The 20,642-nt window shown below is 46.2% G+C and overlaps 1 pseudogene; it reads right to left on the bottom strand.

Moving 5' to 3' along the window:
- Positions 1–1,256: 1,256 nt before the first annotated feature.
- LOC127488722 (putative methyltransferase C9orf114) lies at positions 1,257–20,440 on the bottom strand (annotated as a pseudogene).
- Positions 20,441–20,642: the final 202 nt, after the last annotated feature.

The raw sequence follows: 20,642 nt of genomic DNA, 5'->3' as shown, positions 1-20,642 counted from the left end.
GCTGCATTTCACCAGTTAAAATGCAAAAGCAGAGACATTACTTCTTGCTTCATATTCTCAGGTGTTTAAATCCAGGGAAAGGGCTCGGTTGTGTTTTGGACCATCCTAACACTTACCTCTGTATGCAGGTTGTTCGTTCGTTCCTTCCTTCCTTCTTTCTTTTTTGATAAGCGAGTGGACAGTGAGAGGGAGAGACAGAGAGAAAGGTCTTCCTTTCCCTTGGTTCATGCCCCAATGGCCGCTGCAGCCAGCGCATTGTGGCCGTCGCACCGCACTGATCCGAAGCCAGGAGCCAGGTGCTTCCTCCTGGTCTCCCAAGGGGTGCAGGGCCCAAGCACTTGGGCCATCCTCCACTGCCTTCCCGGGCCACAGCAGAGAGCTGGCCTGGAAGAGGAGCAACTGGGACAGAATCTGGCTCCCCGACCAGGACTAGAACACTGTGTGCCGGCGCTGCAGGAGGAGGATTAGCCTAGTGAGCCGCAGCGCTGGCCTTCTTTTCTTTCTTTCTCTCTCTCTCTCTCTTTTTCTCCCTCCCGCCCTCCCTCCCTCCCTCCCTTTCCTCCCTTCCTTCCTTCCTTCCTTCCTTCCTTCCTTCCTTCCTTCCTTCCTTCCTTCCGGAAGGGCACCGGGCCGCTCTTCCTGCCCAGGACGGAGGCCAACGGGAAGGCCTATGTGAACTACCAGGTGATCGGCAAGAACCACATGGTGGTGCCCACGCACTTCTTCAAGGTGCTCATCCTGGAGGCTGCGGGCGGGCAGGTCGAGCTGCATTCCCACGGGATGCCCAAGGCGCCCGTGGACGAGGCCATCCAGCTGGAGCGCCTCCTGGTGCCCATCAAGAGCATTGAGCGGGTCTCGGGGCTGCTCTTCGTGCCCAACAGCCTGGCGCGGGCCGGCTGTCTCAAGGCCATCACTGCAGGCGGCGAGTGAGGGCAGCGGCCCTGAGGGACCGCGCTGGGGGCGGGGCACAGTAAAGGCGGCTGCTTTTGGAGCCCAGTCCCAGCTGTGTGCGCGCCGGGTGACCTGCTGCTGCCCCGCCACCATCCGGGACCCGACGGGGTCTTCAGCTGGGCTGGGCGCCAGCCTGGGCGGCTGCAGGACGGCCAGGGTGCTGAGGATGGCTTCCGGGAAGACAACTGTGGCCATGGCCGGGGCCCCGGTCGAGGACCGGATCCGCCGGGCGGCAGCTGCTTGTTCCGCAAGCTGGGCCTGGGCGGTGGCCTGGGGCGCCTTACTGGGGCTGTCCCTCTGCTCCGTCAGCACCCGAGCCCACAGGGCTGCAGGCAGCTCACCGAGGTCCCCCCGCCTGGCAGCGCGGGCCAGCAGGAGCGCCCAGGGCCCCCGACTCTGGGCTCTGAGCAAGCCTGCGGTGGTGAGTGGCAGCCTGGGGCAGGGGGCTGCAGCCTCTCCCTCCATCGGCCCTCCCCCCGCCAGACAGTCTGGCTGGAGGCGGCATGCGTGCGGGTCACCTCGGTGCGGATTGTGCGGCTGCCCTGGCCGGGGCAAGTGTTGACGTACAGGTCAAAGAGGACTCTGGGGTCAGCCACCTCCAGGTTGGGGTCAGCACCCACCGCGGCTTCCAGCCCTTGGAGGTCGCCGAAAACCACGAGGGCGTGCCTGGCACACAGAGGCAGAGGTCACCGGGCGGGCATTCACTCAGTGGCACGCTCGGCTCCCTGCCCTCATCCCCACCACCCCCGCGGCCCGGCAGCCCCTACCGGAAGCTGGGCAGCTGGGCAGAGGCCACCTCAGAGCCTCGCTCCGACGTCCCGATGGTCAGGTCATAGCCGTCCTGGAAGGGGGCCTTGGCAAACACAGCACCTGGGGGCAAGGCCGGCTCGGGGGGGGGGTCCCACTCGCTGCAAGCCACATCCTCTTGGTGTGTACGCTGGGTGAAGGGGCGAAGCGGGGGCTCAGGTGGAGGCAGGAGCCGCACGCCAGTCTCCCGCCCTCCTAGAAAGTCCAGGGCTGGGCTTGGCTGGGCAGGAGCCCCGAGAGCACGGGGTAGAGCCAAGCATTTTCTGGCCCTTTGGCCCCATTCCCAACCCCACAGCAGACACTGTGAATCCGTCACGATGCTCTCCCGACGGAGGTCCTGGGCGGTGGTCCGGGCGCATGCGCAGGCTGGCAAGAGCCCCGTCTTACTGAAGCAGGAAGCCAGGCAGTGTAGCCCCAGTAGAGGCTGGCTACGCATGCGCAGGCTGGCAGGACCCCCGTCTTACTGAGGCAGGAGGCCAGGCAGTGTAGCCCCAGTAGAGGCCGGCTTTGGTGCGAGGGTCCTGCGCTGACACCACCTTCCCGTGGTAGGTCTTGCACTCTGGAGGGGAAAAGGAGGCTGTGAGTGCCGGGTGGGGGCCTGGCTGGGAGGGGGCTTGGAGCCCCTGGGGCCAGGAAGTCCCAGGTACCTGGGAGCTGCTTGTGGCTCAGCTGCAGGGTCACCAAGAGACCTGGCTCCAGGTTCCCATCTTCACCTCCTGGGGAGAAACCGGAAGACGTGCATATGCCTCCTGCGACCAGCAGGGGTCATCACTTCTCCAGAAGCTTGCTAGGGGAACAGGGAACCCAGGGGCTGGCAACAGACCCTGGGGTCCAGGTCAACCTGGCACCCTCCCAGGTTGAAACGGGCCGGACCTGCTCTCAGACCGCTCGTCAGTCAGAAGTGGACACGGGCCTGGCAGAGGAACCCCACTTGGTACCCCGTGTCTGGGCTGGCCACCTCCCCTCGCTGAGCCGCAGGCTCCTGGCCTGGTGGGAAGTGAGTGCTGTGGAGGGTAACAGCTGTTGCTACTGCCTTCCCTTCCTCCTCCACCCCGGTCTGCCGGCCCAGCCTCAGTTCTGAGCACCGTCCCCAAACCGTGTGAACAGGTGGGGCTTGGTGCCCCAGGACCCCTGGGTGACAGGGAACTGGTTCTGGCAGCATCAGTGGTGAGCCCAAGGACTGGCCTTCGCTGACCTGCTTGAAGCCGGTCCAGCTGCCTGTGAGCCTGGGGTGGCAGTAGCAGATGGCCCAGCTGCCTGGGCCCCGGCACCCATGTGGGACACTGGGTGGGGTTCCTGGCTCGCTGACACGCCCTCTGGGGTGTGACCAGTGGGTGCAAGAGCTGCCAGTGTGCCCTCCCAATAAACAGATCAAACTTTCTTGGCCTCCTCCCCAGAGTCCCCTTTGGGGAAACTCACAGATGGGGTCCAAGCTCTCAGGCCCCTACCATGCGCCCCCGGCCTACCTCCTTCATGCTGCAGTTGAAGGAGCCATGGCCTGGCCGGGCAGGCCGGTCCACCATGATGCCCTCGCAGAACTTGGCCTCCTCATCCTGCTGCATGTGGTGGGGGCTGTCCAGGGGGTTCAGGAGCCCGGGGGGGGGGGGCAGGCATCAGGCGGTGCCAAAGCACAGGGAGGACAGCGGGGACCCTGGGTCAAGTCCCAGCTCCGCTCAGGCCTGGCCTCCCAGTGGGCAAGGGTGACTTCCCAGCCAGTGGCTGGGAGCAGGCGTGGGAAACGGGGGTCAGGTGTACCTGCAAACTGCAGCTCTGGTGCTTGGGGAAGAATGCCTCTCTCAGGTACCTGGCAAGGAAGGCAGATGACAGGAGGTTCTGGGGGCGGCCACCTCCTGGACCCCACAGTCCCCTCCCCGCACTCAGGGAAGTCACCGTCTTACTGTGGACACTCCAGGTATTGGAGGATGTGGGCCAGTTGGACGCACCCTGCCCCTTCTTGCCCACTCCCCTGAACTCCCCTCTACGGTTCTGGAGGGGAGGAAGACCGAGGCTTGGGGTGAAGCTGCCACTGTGACACTGTGCCCCATGTCGAGCCCCACTGCTAAAGCCCCTGGGAAGGCAATGGAGGATGGTGCAAGTGCTCGGGCCCTTGCCATTCATGTGGGAGACCCGGCTGGGGTCCCAGGCTCCTGGCTTCGGCCTGGCCCAGCCCCTGCTGCTGTGACCCTCTGGGGAATGAACCAGGGCACAGAAGAGCTGTCTCCCTCTCTCTCTCTCAGCCTAAGGGCTGCCCCCTTAAGAGTGCCTCCCACAGCATCTGACCTCCGCAGTCAGGGCCCCTGCCTGGCCACTCTGGCAGAGCCAGGCAGGATGGTGGGGCGGGGGGAAGCTGCTTCCCCCTCTGGGAGCCCCGCTCATTCCTGGGCTGCCTGCCCCTGGGGTGGCCGCTCACTTGGCATCCTGGCCCTCCTCATCAAATATCATGACCTCATCCATGCAGAAGATGGCACAGGCCCTGGCAATCTGGCCAGCCAGGTGCAGAGCTCGGGCACCTGAGTGTTGTCCAGGATGGAGCCCGGCAAGGCCACACTCAGGGTGTAGGGCCAACCTGGGCAAGAGACAGTGCCCTTGGTCAGCCTGGGGCCAAGGCTCCCCCTGCTGCACCCCACCCCGGAGGGTCTAGGGAGAGCAGCAAGGGCCTCAGTCTGCCCAGGGAGAAGTGGACAGAGTGGCCTGCAAGGCCCCTCTGGGGGGAGCAGGAAGGCACTTGGCCCAGCAATTATGTAGCAGTGACTGGGTCAGGTCCTGCATGTGCACAGTGTGCATCCGCCAGCTCATCCCAGTCCTCTGCCTGCGTGGCTGCTTCCTCCTCCTGCCACTGGGCCGCCGCCTCCTGGGCACTGCTGCTCCAGCTTCTTCATCGTCTTCAGATCTTTCCACTTCTTTTTCTCCTCTTTCTCTGGATGAGAGGACATCTTGATTCGGGGGAGGGAGGAGGCCCCGTGGGTCGGCCTGGGCTCTGGGGTGCCCTTGGTTGAGCAGCCAGAGCCTCCCTGGCTGGGGTCTGGTGGGACCCAGTGGGGACAGGGCTGCTTCTTTCCCCAGGGGCCGGCTGGGCACTGCTGGAGAGGTCTGGGGAAAGGCGAGAAAGCTCTGTCCCCACCCCAGCCCTAACTTACTCTGCTGCTTCCATTTCCACCACTCAACTGGGCCATGGTCGCCCTACAGCAGGGGTGGGCGTGGGTTAGGAGTGTGAGGCTGGGGCAAGCCTGGGACCCCTCATTCTGCAGAGAGCCAAGGTGGGCGTCCTGCTCACGTGTGCCGTGGGAGAAGCAGGGGGTGGCTCAAGGGCTTGAGCTCCTCCACCCACCTGGGAGATCAGGATGGAGCTTCAGGCCCCTGGCTTTGGCCTGGCCTCAGCCCCGGATGTTGTGGGCATTATTTCCAATACATGAAAATAATAAACCAACAAGCATTAAAAAATAGATCACTTAACACTAAGCCTTTAAACTTGGTCAATAAATAGTTGTTAGGACTGTCTTCTCTGTTTCTTGAAGGACAACAGCATTGACCCTTTGCTGACCATTTTGCTTTATCCCTAAATACCTATGTGAAGCTTCTATTATAGTGCTATGTGTTGAACCACACTTGAGCATTATGTTTTCTTCCTCCCTGTCCAAAAATCAGTTGTGGAATACAAAGCCAGTTAAATCAGTAGGCTTAGGATGTCAGGAAAGCGGGTGATAGTTGGATCCAGGAAGCTGAGCTGTTAACCCATCATAGTTTCTTTGTGGCACTGCTGATTATGAAGCATGACAGTATTATCTGGGAAGCTGTAACCTCCCACAAAATGTGTGGTATTCCATCTCAGGTCAGAAAAGAGATATAATTATATGGAAATCCTCTTTGAGGCTGCTTGCTTCACATTATTTTGTCCTTTCTTATTAGAGGTATCCTAGCTCTGGGAAACTGACTATCCTAGATAGGGTGTGGGGGATAACTTTTTTTTTTTTTAACTTTTAAAAAAATTTATTTATTTATTTTTTACATTTTTTTTAACTTTTATTTAATGAATATAAATTTCCAAAGTACGGCTTATGGATTACAATGGCTTGCCCCCCATATCGTCTCTCCCACCCGCATCCCTCCCCTTTCCCACCCCCTCTCCCCTTCCATTCACAAGAGGATTCATTTTCGATTCTCTTTATATACAGAAGATCAGTTTAGCATATATTAAGTAAAGATTTCAACAGTTTGCTCCCACACAAACATAAAGTGAAAAATAATAGATGATTTTTTAAATGATGATGAAATCAGATCAGACCTATTGTCATGTTTAATCCCAGTGAGAGTCAAGTTGGGAATTGATAATTTCTTCTTTTTTTTTTTTTTTACAGAAGATCAGTTTAGTATACAATAAGTAAAGATTTCAACAGTTTGCATGTGGGGGATAACTTTTGAAAAGCTTATCTGTGCTGTACATATAGGAATGGGAAAAAGTATGTTGAAAGAGAATTACTTACAAGGAACATAGATAAGATCATACATGTTCACTTTGGAAGAATACAGATAAAGATAATTATAATAATATTAAAGTAATGAGTTAATTATTATATTAATTGGCAGGTAAATGGAATGCCAATATAGATTTTAAATTTCTACATTTAAACTAACAGCAAAATATTAGATTAAGAATTTTCTCAAATTAATGAATCTGTTTTTAAAAATCACAGTTTGGGGCCGGCGCTGTGGCTCACTTGGTTAATCCTCTACCTGCGGCGCTGGCATCCCATATGGGTGCCGGGTTCTAGTCCCAGTTGCTCCTCTCCCAGTCTAGCTTTCTTCTGTGGCTCAGGAGGGCAGTGGAGAATGGCCCAAGTGCTTGGGCACCTACACCCGCATAGGAGACCAGGAAGAAGAACCTGGCTCCTGGCTTCGGATCAGCGCAGTGCGCTGGCCATTGCGGCCATTTGTGGAGTGAACCAATGGAAAGAAGACCTTTCTCTCTCTCTCTCTCACTGTCTATAACTCTTACCTGTCAAAAAAAAAATCACAGTTTGTTTTACACCATGAAGGATTTCAGATTGAGTATTTCCTCCCCTTTGACCAATATCTTAGGAAAACTTAACTAAGAAAGTATAGAAGACTTCAAATATATGTAATAATTTAAGAGTTATTTAAACTAGTCAGTGGAGACATGACATTGTGTTTGTTTTTATTTCTATCACAAGCATAATGTGAGGACATCATATTTTTCTTATTTAATATTTGCTGCATTTTGCATTACTTTTGAGGTTAAGTCATCCCTACATAAGCATGCAATAAGACATTCCAATACACAATAGCATTTATTCTTCTCCTTTCAGTTGGCTTTCCAAAGACCGAAACCTTGAGTGCGTAAATTTTGTGCTAATTGTGTTGAGCATTGGCATCCTTAGTGTGAAGATCATGAGCTGTGTAGTTCCAGAGACTAAATTTCAACATTATCTCCAGTTGTAGAGATTTAGAAAAGCCAGTACTTCCTCCAGCATGTCTCCCATGTATGAAGTGTGTGATACTGGTGCTGCAGGAATTCTACCATAGTTACGGCCAGTTGAGGTCAAAGATTCTTAAGATGGAAAGACTTTATTTACAATAAGGATAGATTAGGGGCCTGGCGCTGTGGCGTAGCTGGTAAAGCTGCTGCCTGCAGTGCTGGTATCCCATGTGGGTGCTGGTTCAAGATCCAGCTGCTCCACTTCTGATCCAGCTCTCTGCTGTGGCCTGGGAAAACAGTAGAAGATGACTCAAGTTCTTGGGCCCCTGTACCCACGTGGGAGAACTGGAAGAAACTCCTGGCCCCTGGCTTCGGATCAGCTAAGCTCTGGCCATTGCGGCCGATTGGGGAGTGAATCAGCAGGTGGAAGACATCTCTCTCTCTCTCTCTCTCTCTCTCTCTCTGCCTCTCCTTCTCTCTCTCTCTGTCTCTGCCTCTCCTTCTCTCTATGTAACTCTGATTTTCAAATAAATAAATCTTTTTTTTTTAAAAGGGTAGATTGACAGATCAATGAATAGATTGAGAGATTGATTCAAATGTTCCATTTTGATAACATAAAAACACAAAGTTTTCCAGTGTAGGTTAAACATTTGATAACAACTGTGGATGGGGCTTGGACCTACTTATTTGATGAAAATAATGATGCACCTAAATAATCGTGCTAACTCTACAGTGTTAGAAGCTCTTGTACTCAGGATCATTCTAGACAATGCATCTACAAGGGACTAAGTGCACATTTGTGCCTTCTAGTAATATTTTGATGTACTAAGAAATATATATTTGGTACACATCTCTACTCCCTAAAACAGAGCTCTTAAAACCCTCATAATTTCTTGAATGATAAGAGTTATAGGAGCATCTATTGTAGCAACATTTGGTGTTTGCTACTGATTCCTACCACAAGAGTTTCCAAAATCCTTAAATTTTCTGAATGATAGGATTTTTTTCATATTCATAATATGCCCCCTTTCAACCATAGTTAGTTTATGCTCTTGGCAAGCCTCTAAGTAGCTTCAGGATGGGAACTGGTTGCCAGAGAAACCGACTACGTGATTAGAAAGTAGGAGCTGTTTTAGCTCCACTCCTCTCCATATCCACCTCTGGGAGGGTAGAAAGTCTGAAGTTTTAACTATTCACAGTCTATGATTTCCTCAAACATGCCTACATAATGGCACCTCTAAAAATATACTAAATAAAAGGGTTCAGGCAGAGTCTAAATTAAAGAATGCATCCAGGTACACTGGGAATGCTGTACCTCAATTTCATGGGTTCAGAGGCTCAGCATTCATCCACAGTACTTCATCTGATTGTTCATTAGCTCATTTGTATTATAATTCATAATACACTGAATAATTTAGCTGAAATGTTTTTTCTTGAGTTCTAACAAATTATTGAACTTGAAGAGGGCATCATGAGGTCCTACAATTTATATCTTGTTGGCCAGAAACATTGTAGTCCCAGGAATAGTGATTGCCATCTGCAGTGACAGCAGTATTTTGTGACTGAACCCTTAACTTGTGGAGTCTGATCCTAACTCCAAGTAGATTCTGTCAGAGTTGAATTGAATTGTAGGATGCTAACTGGTAAAAGAAAATTGGTGTGAGGAAAAACCCACCATACTTTTGCAGTCATAAGACTTTTTGTGGGTTAAAGCATAACATAGTATTAGTATGACCTAGAGTTCATATGTTGAAATCATAATTCTAATATGGCAGCATTTAGAGATGTGGCTTTGAGTGGTTAACAAAATCATGAGGGTCTCATGAATGATGTATTCAAGAATGGGGTTACCACCCTGTTAGGAAGAAACTAGAGAGTTCGGGATCTCTTTTTCTTCCATCTGATAATAGACAATAAATCATGCCCTTCATACCAAAAAGAGATCCATTATCAGACAATAGTTCTGCTAGAACCTTGACCTTGGACTTTCCAGTCTCCAGAACTGGAAGAGTTAGACGATTGTTATATAGGATACCCAGTCTATGGTGCACTGTTACAGCAGCCCAAGGACAGAAACTGACACTGAGAAATTGAGCACTGCTGTAACAGATGTCTTAAAAGTGGAGGAAGGGGCTGGTTTTACAGTGTAGCAGGTGTAGCTGCTCCTTGGGACATCTACATCAGAGTGTTTGGGACTGAGTCCCGGCTGTTATATAGTTTTGATCAAGCTCCAATGTAATGGGTCTGGAAGGAAGAAGATTATGGTCAAAAGTCTCGGGTTCCTGTCACCCCTCGTGGAGACCTGGATGGAGTTCATGGCTCCTGCTTTCAGCCTGCCTAGCCCTGGATGTTTTGGGAATTTGGGTAGTAAACCTGTTTATGGAAGATTCATTTTCATCTCTCTCTCTCTCTCCCTCCTCCCCTCCCTCCCTCTCCCTCTCCTTCTCACTCTGCCCTTCTACCCCTCTACCCCTCTCTCCCACCTTCTTTCCCTCCTTCGTCATACTACCTTTCAAAAAGTAGATCTTTTTAAAAAAATATAGAAGGAGCTTCAGAACTAGCAAATGAGAAGCTGGAAACATTTTTAAATGAGTGCTAGAAGAAATTGAGAATATCATGAAGGGAATTTCAAAGGCAATTCTGATAAGGACCTGAAAAGAAAAGAGAAGAGCTGTAGAGAAGCTTTCAATAATTGAAGAGAATGCATAAATAATGATATATAGCATATTGATATAGATAGGGATGTAAAAAGCTAATATAATAGGGTTTAAGACAGAAGGGAGGAACTTGAAGAAAAGGTAGTCCTTTTCATAATGTGGCAGAGAACTTGTCCAAATTGGGTTCATCTTCCAGTGTTGTGGAGAGTACAAATTGCTAGCTGTTAAAATTGAATACTTATATGAAGAGATTTTTAGGCCAGTTATGGAAAGAGCTGGTTTGTTCTGCCTAACTACTTAAAGTATAAAGTGAAAAATGAATCAAAGTTGAAATTATTAAGCAAAAAGTTATTAGAACTTAAATATTTGGGTATTTCTCAGAATATTTATGTTACAAAAAGTGAGAAAAATGTGCTTGGAAGAGAATATGTGTAGCCAAGCAACTCTGAAAATAAATTTAGTGTGGAAGTAAACTATGGACTTAATGCACTATCCCAGCAAGGAAACCACTCATTTTAATTAAAGAGAAGGGAGACAGGACGGTTTGCAGCCATGCTAAACTTTACCAAATAGTGCATTTTACAGAACATTTCTATTTTTAAAATAAGGGAAGAATGGCCCTAAAGATAATTTGACTCCTGAAACATCAGAGCTGCCTCTTGGGTTTCAAAAGGAGTGGGGCATTACCTTACTTTGAACAGACTGCCTGCTAGGTTGGGAATAGCTCAAGATTCTTGCTTTTTGTACCCTCAGATAGGAGAGACAGAAATAGGAGACAGAGCTAACCTCAACAGAAACAGGTTGCTTTACTGAAGTAAAGAGGTGGTGACAGTCTCTGAAGACACTGTGGGCAGGCCCCATAAAGGGCTGGGCTTTTATCCAGTCTGGTTGCCAAGGGAACTTAGCACCAGGGGCTCTCCAGAAGCCTTGGAGGCCTTTTGCTTATCTAGTTTTGCAAGCCATTTTGCAGATGGCTAGAGAAAGAGAGAAAGAGAGAGAGAGACCATGATGGCATCTCTCATGGTGATGGTGGGGTAAGGTGACATTTTTATGATCATATTGTCCCTTACTTCCCACAGCCTTGAGAATGGAGCTGTACAAATCTGTAGGGGCTTAATCCCTGGCTGGCAGAACAGTAGACACAGGAATTCTACCTGTTAGAGCTGTTGGATGTGAACACTGTTCATGGGGGCATGAAAGGTGAGATCACCATCCTAGCAGGTCCAAAAAGCAAAGCATTGAGCCAAGCTTTCAGTTCTTATGGAATATTCCAGTGACTTGTTTGAAATGCATACCCCTTATTGTTCACCATGTCCCTTTTGCAATGAAAATGTCTATCCTATGGCTATCCCACAATTGTATTTGAAAACACATTCTTATTTGGTTTCATAAGCTCATAGCTGGAGAAGAATTTGCCTCAGGATAAATCATATCTTGATCATCAACTGTATCTGATTTAGATGACATTTCAATGAGACATTGGATGTTTTAGAATTGATGATGGAATTAATTAAAATATTGGCAGCTATTGAGATGGTGTGATTGGACTTTGCCTGCAAGGGGGAAGGCCGAGAGCAGAATACTATTAACTGTCTATGATTCCAAAACTTGTATGTTGAAAGCTTAGAGTATTTGGAGGTGGAAACTTTGGGATGTAATTCTGTCATCAAGGTGGCAGCTTGATTAATGGGATTAATGCTGCTTTATAAATAGGCTGTAAAAATGCTTGCTCTTTTTGCTCTTTTTCTGCAACATCAGGATATACGAAAGTTGATTGTCATCAAAGCAGGAAGCGAGATTTACCATACCCTGGATCTAAGATTCCTTAGTCTCCAGAACTGTGACAGGCAGATGTTTGTCTGAAATTTTGTTAAAGCAACCCGCAATGACTAAGACAACAACTTCATACTCATTTATATCCTACATGATAAGATGACAGTTCTTAGTATAGCACTTTAATAAATTCTGAGTCAATTTAGTGAATGGATTGTGGGAATTCCTGAATTTCTAACCATGCTGAACAAGTGAGCTACAGGAGAAACTTCTGAGTTCAGACTTAGTTTGAATCCTGAAGCTATTACCAACTGCATGCATTTGATTCTTACAGTTGATTTCAGTGTAGTTAGTGATTTCAGATGACAACCTTTATCACATAACTCAACAATTAGCTTTTTATCTATTTTATCTATTTATAAATAGATTTTATCTATTTATTCGAGTGGCAGAGTTACAGACAGAGATGGGGAGAGACAGAGAGAAAGACCTTCCATCCACAGGTTCACTCCCCACATGGTGGTAACAGCCAGAGCTGGCCGATCTGAAGCCAGGAGCCAGGAGCCAGGAGCCAGGAGCCAGGAGCCAGGAGCCAGGAGCCAGGAGCCGGGAGCCAGGAGCCAGGAGCTTCTTCTGGATTTCCCACATGGGTACAGGGTCTTGAGCACTTGGGCCATCTTCAACTGCTTTCCCACTCCAAAAGCAGAGAACTGGATCATAAGCGGAACAGCTGGGACATGAACCAGTGCCCATATGGGGTGCAAATGCCACAGATAGACACTTAGCTTACTATGCCACAGCACTGGCTACACAATTAGCTTTTTAATAATCATTCTACCACAAGATTCCTTTTAAAAAATCTTTACAGTGGGGCCTACTCTGTGGCGTAGTGGTTAAAGCCATCCCCTCCAGTGCCAGCATCCCATATGGGCATCGGTTCAAGTCCTGGCTGCACTCCACCTCTGATCCAGCTCTCTGCTAGAACTTGGGAAAGCAGTGGAAGATGGCCCAAGTCCTTGGGCTCCTGCACTCTCATGGGAGACCCAGAAGAAGCTCCTGGCTCTTGGCTTCAGACTGGCTTAGCTCTGGCCATTGTGGCCAATTGGAGAGTGAACCAGTGGATGGGAAGAACAAAGGACAGTCTTTATGACATGAAATTTTGTACATCACTTTCTCTGTAAAATAGTACCATTAAAAGATGAAACCCATTTGTTTCCTTATATGTTGCTTGTATGCCAGAGGTGCTGTCACTGGTATATGATGAAAGATGGACACTATGGAGGGAAATGTCATTCTTGAGTAAGGAAAAGTCTGGTATCATACCATGAGCAGTAAAAGTCACAAGAGGACATACATAGCTATAAAATATTCATGCACAAGTTTTTCCAATTCCAAGCACAACTGGTATGCTAAGTATTCATATACAGCATTGATTTTTGTAGGCTTTGTTTTTGGCTCCAATACCTGAATTCCTCTCTAGGCCTTTCTTCCATTTCTCATTTTCTATCAGGAAAAGGAAAAGGTAAACTATCTTGAGGTTACTTAAAAATGCTTCATATAAACTTGGAGCAAAGTAAATGTTGTATTACTTTCAAGATCACTGGCCATCCACATTCTTAGATCTTTCTGAGTAGCATCACCAGTTTTCTCAGCATTTAGAATACTTTATGACTTCTCACACTGAATAAGCTCCTGAAAATGGGCACCAAGAGGTTGGACACCCTTTCTGGAAGTCATACCCAAGGAAACACATTGGGAGATAATTCTCCTTGAGCTACCCTACAAGCAGTAGTCAAGTCTTTTTGTTTTTTTCTTTTACTGTTAAGGACCTCCAAGAAATTTAAGAAAGAGATGGCTCAGAGAACCTCACTGCTATAGGCACTGAGAGAAAGACACAACATAATAGTTTCTGTCACACACCAGAACAGTCTGTGGTAGGTTTTCTGCAAGAGTTAGAGAAGTGGGGCTAACACTCGTGTGAGCTCTGTCGCTTGTCTCTGCCACTGAAATGCGAGAAGCTCGTGAATGCTTACTTCCCAGCAACTGCTGCCGCTGCCAGACTCCATGGAGAGGAGACATTGCAGGCATCCTCACACCCTTAGGGACTGACAGGAGCAATGGCCAGCAGGAGAGGTGCTGTGCATGCAGGGCTTGTATCCACAGGTGACTGTCCCAGGCCCACGTGGTCAACCTCAGTGACAGGAAGTTCCTTCCCCACCCTGAGATTCTGCTGCTGCGCCTGCTAGTAATGTGTAAGTTAACTTTAAGTTCTTTTGCCTGCCTCTATTGTATTTTTTGTTAACTGATTTGAATATTTTTGTAATAATGTTATTATTCCTAGTTATTAAAAGTAAGATGAACCTTTAATAATATAAGTTCTTTTTTAAAAAGAAAGATTTATTCATTTATTTGAAAGTCAGAGTTACACAGAGAGAGGTCTTCCATCGGCTGGTTCACAGGCTGTAGCAGAGAGCTGGATTGGAAGTGGAGCAGCTGGGACTCTAACTGGCATCCATGTGGGATGTCGGCATTACAGGTGACAGCTTTACCTTTTACGCCACAGCGCCAGCCCCTGTAAGTTCTGAAGTGTTATTTCTCTGGCCCACTCAGCTCACTTGCCACTCCTCCTCAACCTGAGTTCTATTGGATTTTCCACACCTCTGACCCCTCACACTCGCCTCTTATTTCCAGTGTTTTACTTCTTTTGTCAGATTTGGCAACTGATCCCTCACCTTAGTTTTAGACCTTTGACTCACCTCCTAGAATGTAATTATTTTCTTACAACTAGTAAACTTCTGACTTTATCAATCGGTCACCATCCTGAGGGATTTATTAGAAATGGAAACTCTATGGCCACACCCCATACATAATGTAATAGGCTGTGGACTCTTCCTGTGAGACTGCACTGTCGGGGAGAGCGGGCAACGGTGTTCTTCCATAAGAAGCACCAGCGACAGGCTTTGGTGAACATGCCACCCTTATTCGCAGCTACGTACACTTTTAAAGGGCAAGCAGAGGGGCTTAACTAACTCAGGGGAACACTAACTCTATAGAACAGACCAACACTGGTGCCAATATGCCTTTCTGATCAGCTTGAAGGTCATGTAGCTAGGGTAGCTTTCCAGTTGGTCCTGAGCCACACCCGGGAGCAGTTTACCAGATTGGCAGAAGGCGGGGTTGGGGGAAATGTGCCTGCAGGTCCCACTGCCTGCAGCAGTCAGGCTAACTGCATTAGCTAAGGCAGGCAGCCTTGTGGGATCACCCACAAGACCCAAGAAATTATGGGCATGAGGCTCAACCTTCTTGGTTTTATCAATCCCTCCAGTTGATGCTAATAAGAATCACTAAGCTCTACAAAGTCTCTCACTTTAACCAACCTCAGACCTTAATCCAAATTATGAGGGTTCTTCAAAGAGTTTATGGAAAATGGGATGAGAAGTGAAGTTACTTTGGGGTGGGTATTTAGTATAGCAATGCTAAGATGCCACTTGGAATTTCTACATCCCATATCAAAGTGCCTGGGTTTGAGTTCCAGCCCTACTTCTATTCTACCTCCTGGCTAATAAATACTTCAAAAGACAAGGATGATGGCTCAAATACTTGGGTGCCTGCCATCCACATGAAAGACCCAGATTAAATTCCTGGCTCCTGGCTTCAGCCTGTTCCAGTCCACTGTTGTGGGCATTTAGTTGGTGAACCATAGTGGTGAATCTCTCTCTCTCTCTCTCTCTCTCTCTCTCTCTCTCTCTCACTGTTGTATTTTCCCTTTGTAATATAAAATGAAAAGAAGTCAGTAATTTTTAAAAAATAAGCATATTCTGGTGCAAAACGACTTCATAATCGGTGCATAGTTTTTTCACAATGTGCATTTTCCTTTAACTTTTTGAAGATCCCTCACATTTTGCTAATGCACCAGTACTGGTGTTTCCTCGGGGGGACCTTAGGAGCAGATAGAATGCAGACAGATGTGCAAAAGCACAGAATCATGTGCTTTTGACATAAGACAAAACAATAAGCGTTACTACAATTTTTTAACTGGAAACTATATTCAAGAGAAATTATAATGTACATGTATCTTAAACTGAGCATATTTTCCTATTCAACAATTAGAAATAAAAGATCATTGGAAATGTAGGAATGAGAATGAAAGACAGAGGGTGTGAAGGGAAGAATAGGAGAAAAATTAAAGCAACTTGATTTAATAAGTCACATGGTTTGGTTGACTTCAAGAACAATCATATAGAAAAAGGAAAGAGTTTTTTCAACTTTTTTAACATACAGGATGTTACCTGGTAGAAAGATTAGACTTATTTCTCTGATTTTCCTAATTGTAAATTGACCTCAATAGTCACAAAATACAAGGAGATAAGTTCTAGCATATCCCAAGAGAAGCTGTGATTTCACTCAAGAGGGACTCAGCAGCTGAGGATGATTAGAAGTGATCTGTCACTAGAACTGTAGAGGAGGAAAACACTCATGAATGTACTAGGGAGTACTCAGAAACAGAGGTGAGGCAGTGTGTATTCCATTCCAACTGTAAGATAGATCCGTTCCTGGACAAAACAATTCAGCGTTTAAGAACCATAGAAAGTAGCTCTCTTTCTGAATGTAGTTTTGATTAATAAAAAAGAGTCCATGGGTGTGGGGAGCAACTGAGACTAGACTAAATTACTGGAACTAAGACTAATTCTATGCATCTGATCTCCCACAATATGGCGCTGAGAGACAGTAAACAACTTCTACACAGCTGCCTCACCAGTTCGACTAATAAACTGCAGGAGCTGATCCTGCTCCTGATTGGAGGAGAGCAGTGTGTTCAGCGTGTGGGCAGCAGAGCATGGATTGGTGGAAGAGGACTATAAAGGAGGGGAGAGACAACATGAACCAGGGAAACATCTGAGGAACATCTGAGCAACCCCTGAGAGAGCCGGCCGGCGGTGCGCCGCTCCTCCGCGGAAGCGAGGAAAGGGGTGGGGGTGCCGCCCCTCCGCGGAGGCGGGGGGTAGGGGGGTGGGGGCCAGCAGCAAACCCGGGAAGGACCAGTAGCTAACCTGGGATGGCGTCGTTCTTCCGCGAGTGAGGGAACGGCAGCTAACCCTGGAAGGGCTGGGCAAAAAGAACAGCGCAGGGTCCCATGTTGTTCCTCCACAAAAGGGGGGAGTGACACATGGGGGCCGGCACCGCGGCTCACTAGGCTAATCCTCCGCCTAGCGGCGCCAGCACACCAGGTTCTAGTCCCGGTCAGGGCGCCGGATTCTGTCCCGGTTGCCCCTCTTCCAGGCCAGCTCTCTGCTATGGCCAGGGAGTGCAGTGGAGGATGGCCCAAGTGCTTGGGCCCTGCACCCCATGGGAGACCAGGAGAAGCACCTGGCTCCTGCCTTTGGATCAGAGTGGTGCGCTGGCTGCAGTGTGCCAGCTGCGGCGGCCATTGGAGGGTGAACCAGTGGCAAAAGGAAGACCTTTCTCTGTCTCTCTCTCTCACTGTCCACTCTGCCTGTTAAAAAAAAAGAGCCCATGGATGTCTTCTAATTTTATAATTATAAAACAGGTATTTGAAGTTGATAAATAAGTTTTCTTTTTTAAAAATTTTTTTAAACTTTTATTTAGTAAATATAAATTTCCAAAGTATAGTTTATGGATTACAGTGGCTTCCCCCCCCCCCATAACTTCCCTCCCACCCGCACCCTTCCCATCTCCCACTCCGTCTCCCATTCCATTCACATCATGATTCATTCTCAATTATCTTTATATACAGAAGATCGATTTAGTATATATTAAGTAAAGATTTCATCAGTTTGCACCCACACAGAACTTAAAGTGTAAAATACTATTTCAGTACTAGTTATAGCATTACTTCACATTGGACAACACATTAAGGACAGAGATCCCACACGAGGAGTAAGTACACAGTGACTCTTGTTGTTGGCTTAACAATTTAACATTCTTATTTATGGTGTCAGTAATCTCCCTAGGCTCTAGTCATGAGTTGCCAAGGCTATGGAAGCCTTTTGAGTTTGCTGACTTTGATCTTGATAAATAAGTTTTCTACAATATTAGTTTGCACCCAGAGCATGTCAATACATACAAAACAATCTAAAGCATGGCATACCTAAAAACAAATGATCAGAAAACAGACATCTTTGTTCCAAGTGATAACTAGGTAAATGAGGGAGGCAGAGGATGAAATCGTCAAGAAAAAAAGAAGGAATGAAGCTTACCAAGACTGAGATGAGGAACATGAGGAGATGAGTGCATTGACATGAAAACTCTAAGACATAATCTCATCATGATAATAGCTCAGCTATCAGCTACATATTTAATTGGATAAGTTAGCATCAGTGCAGACTCAACTGACCTGTAAATAGTGAATGGCCATGGTGGTCTCTTTGCATGGTAAAGTCAGAAAGTTTATATGCCAAAGAGATAACAATTGGAATTTAGATTTCACAGGAATATTCTTTAATTATAACAAAATCTCAAACACTTTCCAAATGCCACTATTATGGTTTGTAAAAGCTACAAAGTACCCTCTCCAAAACCTTTCTGAAAAGTACTCTTGTGATGAATATGAAGGGGATTTTGTGGTTCAAAGAAGTGTCATAAAAGTACATTTCTTATGATTGAGTGACTGTGTGACACTAAGCAAGTGCATTTACACTTGTCAGACATGAAATTCATCTGCAAAATGGGACAATTCCTTCTGTAAGTAGTTGATAAAAGTATATCTAGTTGGTGTGTAGCTGAGTAGAAAACTCACAAAAGTGGAAGTGCAGAGTTCTCTGCCTCACAGAGCCTGACCTGATTTGCCATATGAGAATGGACGGATTTAGTGTTTTGAACTCATAGGAATGTTCAGAAGAGGTGAATATGTGGAAATAAATACATATGTTTTTATCCCTACTGTGATATGTAATTGTCTGGAAAATTCTGTATTGCCCTCCATTGACAAACTTATTTTAAGAAACAAAATTATGACCAGAAGGGGATTTGATGAACAAAAAAACACCATTCTAACTGGGGCTAGGAGAAACCTCATTGTGGTTTTTATTTGCAATTCCCTGACAGCAGTGATCCAAATTCAGGACTTCTATTCTCACTTCTACAATATTCCAATAACCTTCACTGAGTATCAGTGTTACAAGTGAGCCTCTGACCATACCACACACATATGTGCATACTTAGAAGGAGAGAAAGAACATCCCATACCATTCTATATCACATACACAATTTCTGACCTTCCTGAAAATACCTGATGGTGATCATTAATTATGAAATAAATTTAAGCTTCTCTTGTAACTTAGGACTAACAATTCCAAACAATACCCACCCTGTATTACATTTTGCTGTTTTGCAAATTCTCAAATTTTCATTCATTTCATTATTAAACTTTCTACAATCAAGAATTTTCTACTTTAAATCTCTATTAAAATCACATATTTGGGGGGCCAGTATTGTGGCACAGCAGGTTAAGTTGCTGCATGTGATGCTAGTATCCCAAATGAGTACTGGTTCAAGTCTTGGCTGCTCCACTTCTGATCCAACTCTCCCACAGAGAACTTGCAGGGGAATAGATAAGCAGGGGTCTGTGGTCAACAGCTCCACTGAAGCTACCATTGCTAGGAGGAATCTGTTTTCTCTCACTCTCTCCAGTCTCCTTCTCCTCCTGGGATCACCTGCAACATAAATTATCCACACACAAATTGCCATCTCAGGATCTCATATCTTTTCTCCAATCCAGGGTCCAATCAAGCAGCACGTGTTCTATTTGAGTATGTTTTTAGCTAAAATACCCTTTTTTCTATACTTTTTGTTTTCTTCATGGAATTGACAATTTTTAATAGCAAGGACTTGTTTTCTTAGAATGTTTCATAATCTCATTGGATTTATTTTTCTCCTTGTGATTACTTTCATGTTAAAAAACTACAAAACTTAGTGTTGTATAATTCCCACTTAATTATGGGAGGGATAGTTTTCAAGTGTTTGAAGATTCAGCTCTACTTGACCTCTGTATTAGAAGCCACTTCTTTTTGTTTATTCTAGAAGTGGCCATACCCTGGGAGAACTCTGAGGTTTTATAGCATGTATTCTTTTTTTTTTTTTTTTTACAAAGCTTCCTATACACACCTTAGCAGTCTACAGGATTGATAGGCCTAGAGAAATTTCTAATTATGTTGGAATCACATTTGCAGTATTTCAAATGACTTTCAAAATGTTGATGGTTTTCAACTCACTTAATGAAATTATAAATGACCTCAATATAAGGATATAGTTTAACAACTCTTCTCCTAAGTACATTAATTAACATGTCATTCATGTATTTATCCTTCACTTAATAATCTGTAAGATTAAATAAATGAGCTTCACCACAGCTGAGGTGATGTAACCATGGAAAATTAAATAAATATATTTTTACACATACATACATGCATAAAAGTACATATATGCCTATAAATACATATCCTCACATAATTTTTGTGAATTTTGATGCTTATTGAGAATGAAATAATCTTTTTTTGAATTATGAAAACTGGTCTGTTATTTCAGTAATTGAGTATTAATTTTTTCTTTACATTTTCATCTTAGAACTATAGCCCATTCACAGTCATTTTTTAAATTTGGAAACTTCATTTTCTTGGTTAATTTCTCCCCTTCAGAGCACACACACAATTCAAGTTATTGCACCAGGATTTTTTTTAAACATATCATACAGAGAATTGAACCTGAAATCCATGTGGTGAAGAAAATAAACTTACCCTGTATCCTATCTTTTGCAATGACTGGATATCTTATTGATCTCCCACTCTTTGCTCACCTGCATGGCTAGCCAAACATTATGCTAACCAAACATTACCTGCATTGCAAATATTCCCCCACCCCCATCTGTAATAGCACAACAAAACCTGCCACTCAAAATATCTGTACAAGAGCTTATCTATTTCAAGTTGTAAAGGAGATTGTATAGGGAAACAAAAGAGGGAGAGAATTCTTTTAACAGAAACATTATTTTATTATATTTCCCC

This window comes from Oryctolagus cuniculus, chromosome 7, assembly GCF_964237555.1.
Source record: "Oryctolagus cuniculus chromosome 7, mOryCun1.1, whole genome shotgun sequence".
Lineage (NCBI taxonomy): Eukaryota > Metazoa > Chordata > Mammalia > Lagomorpha > Leporidae > Oryctolagus > Oryctolagus cuniculus.
The sequence above is the reverse complement of the archived record's forward strand: the minus strand, read 5'-3'. Positions and strand labels throughout refer to the sequence as shown.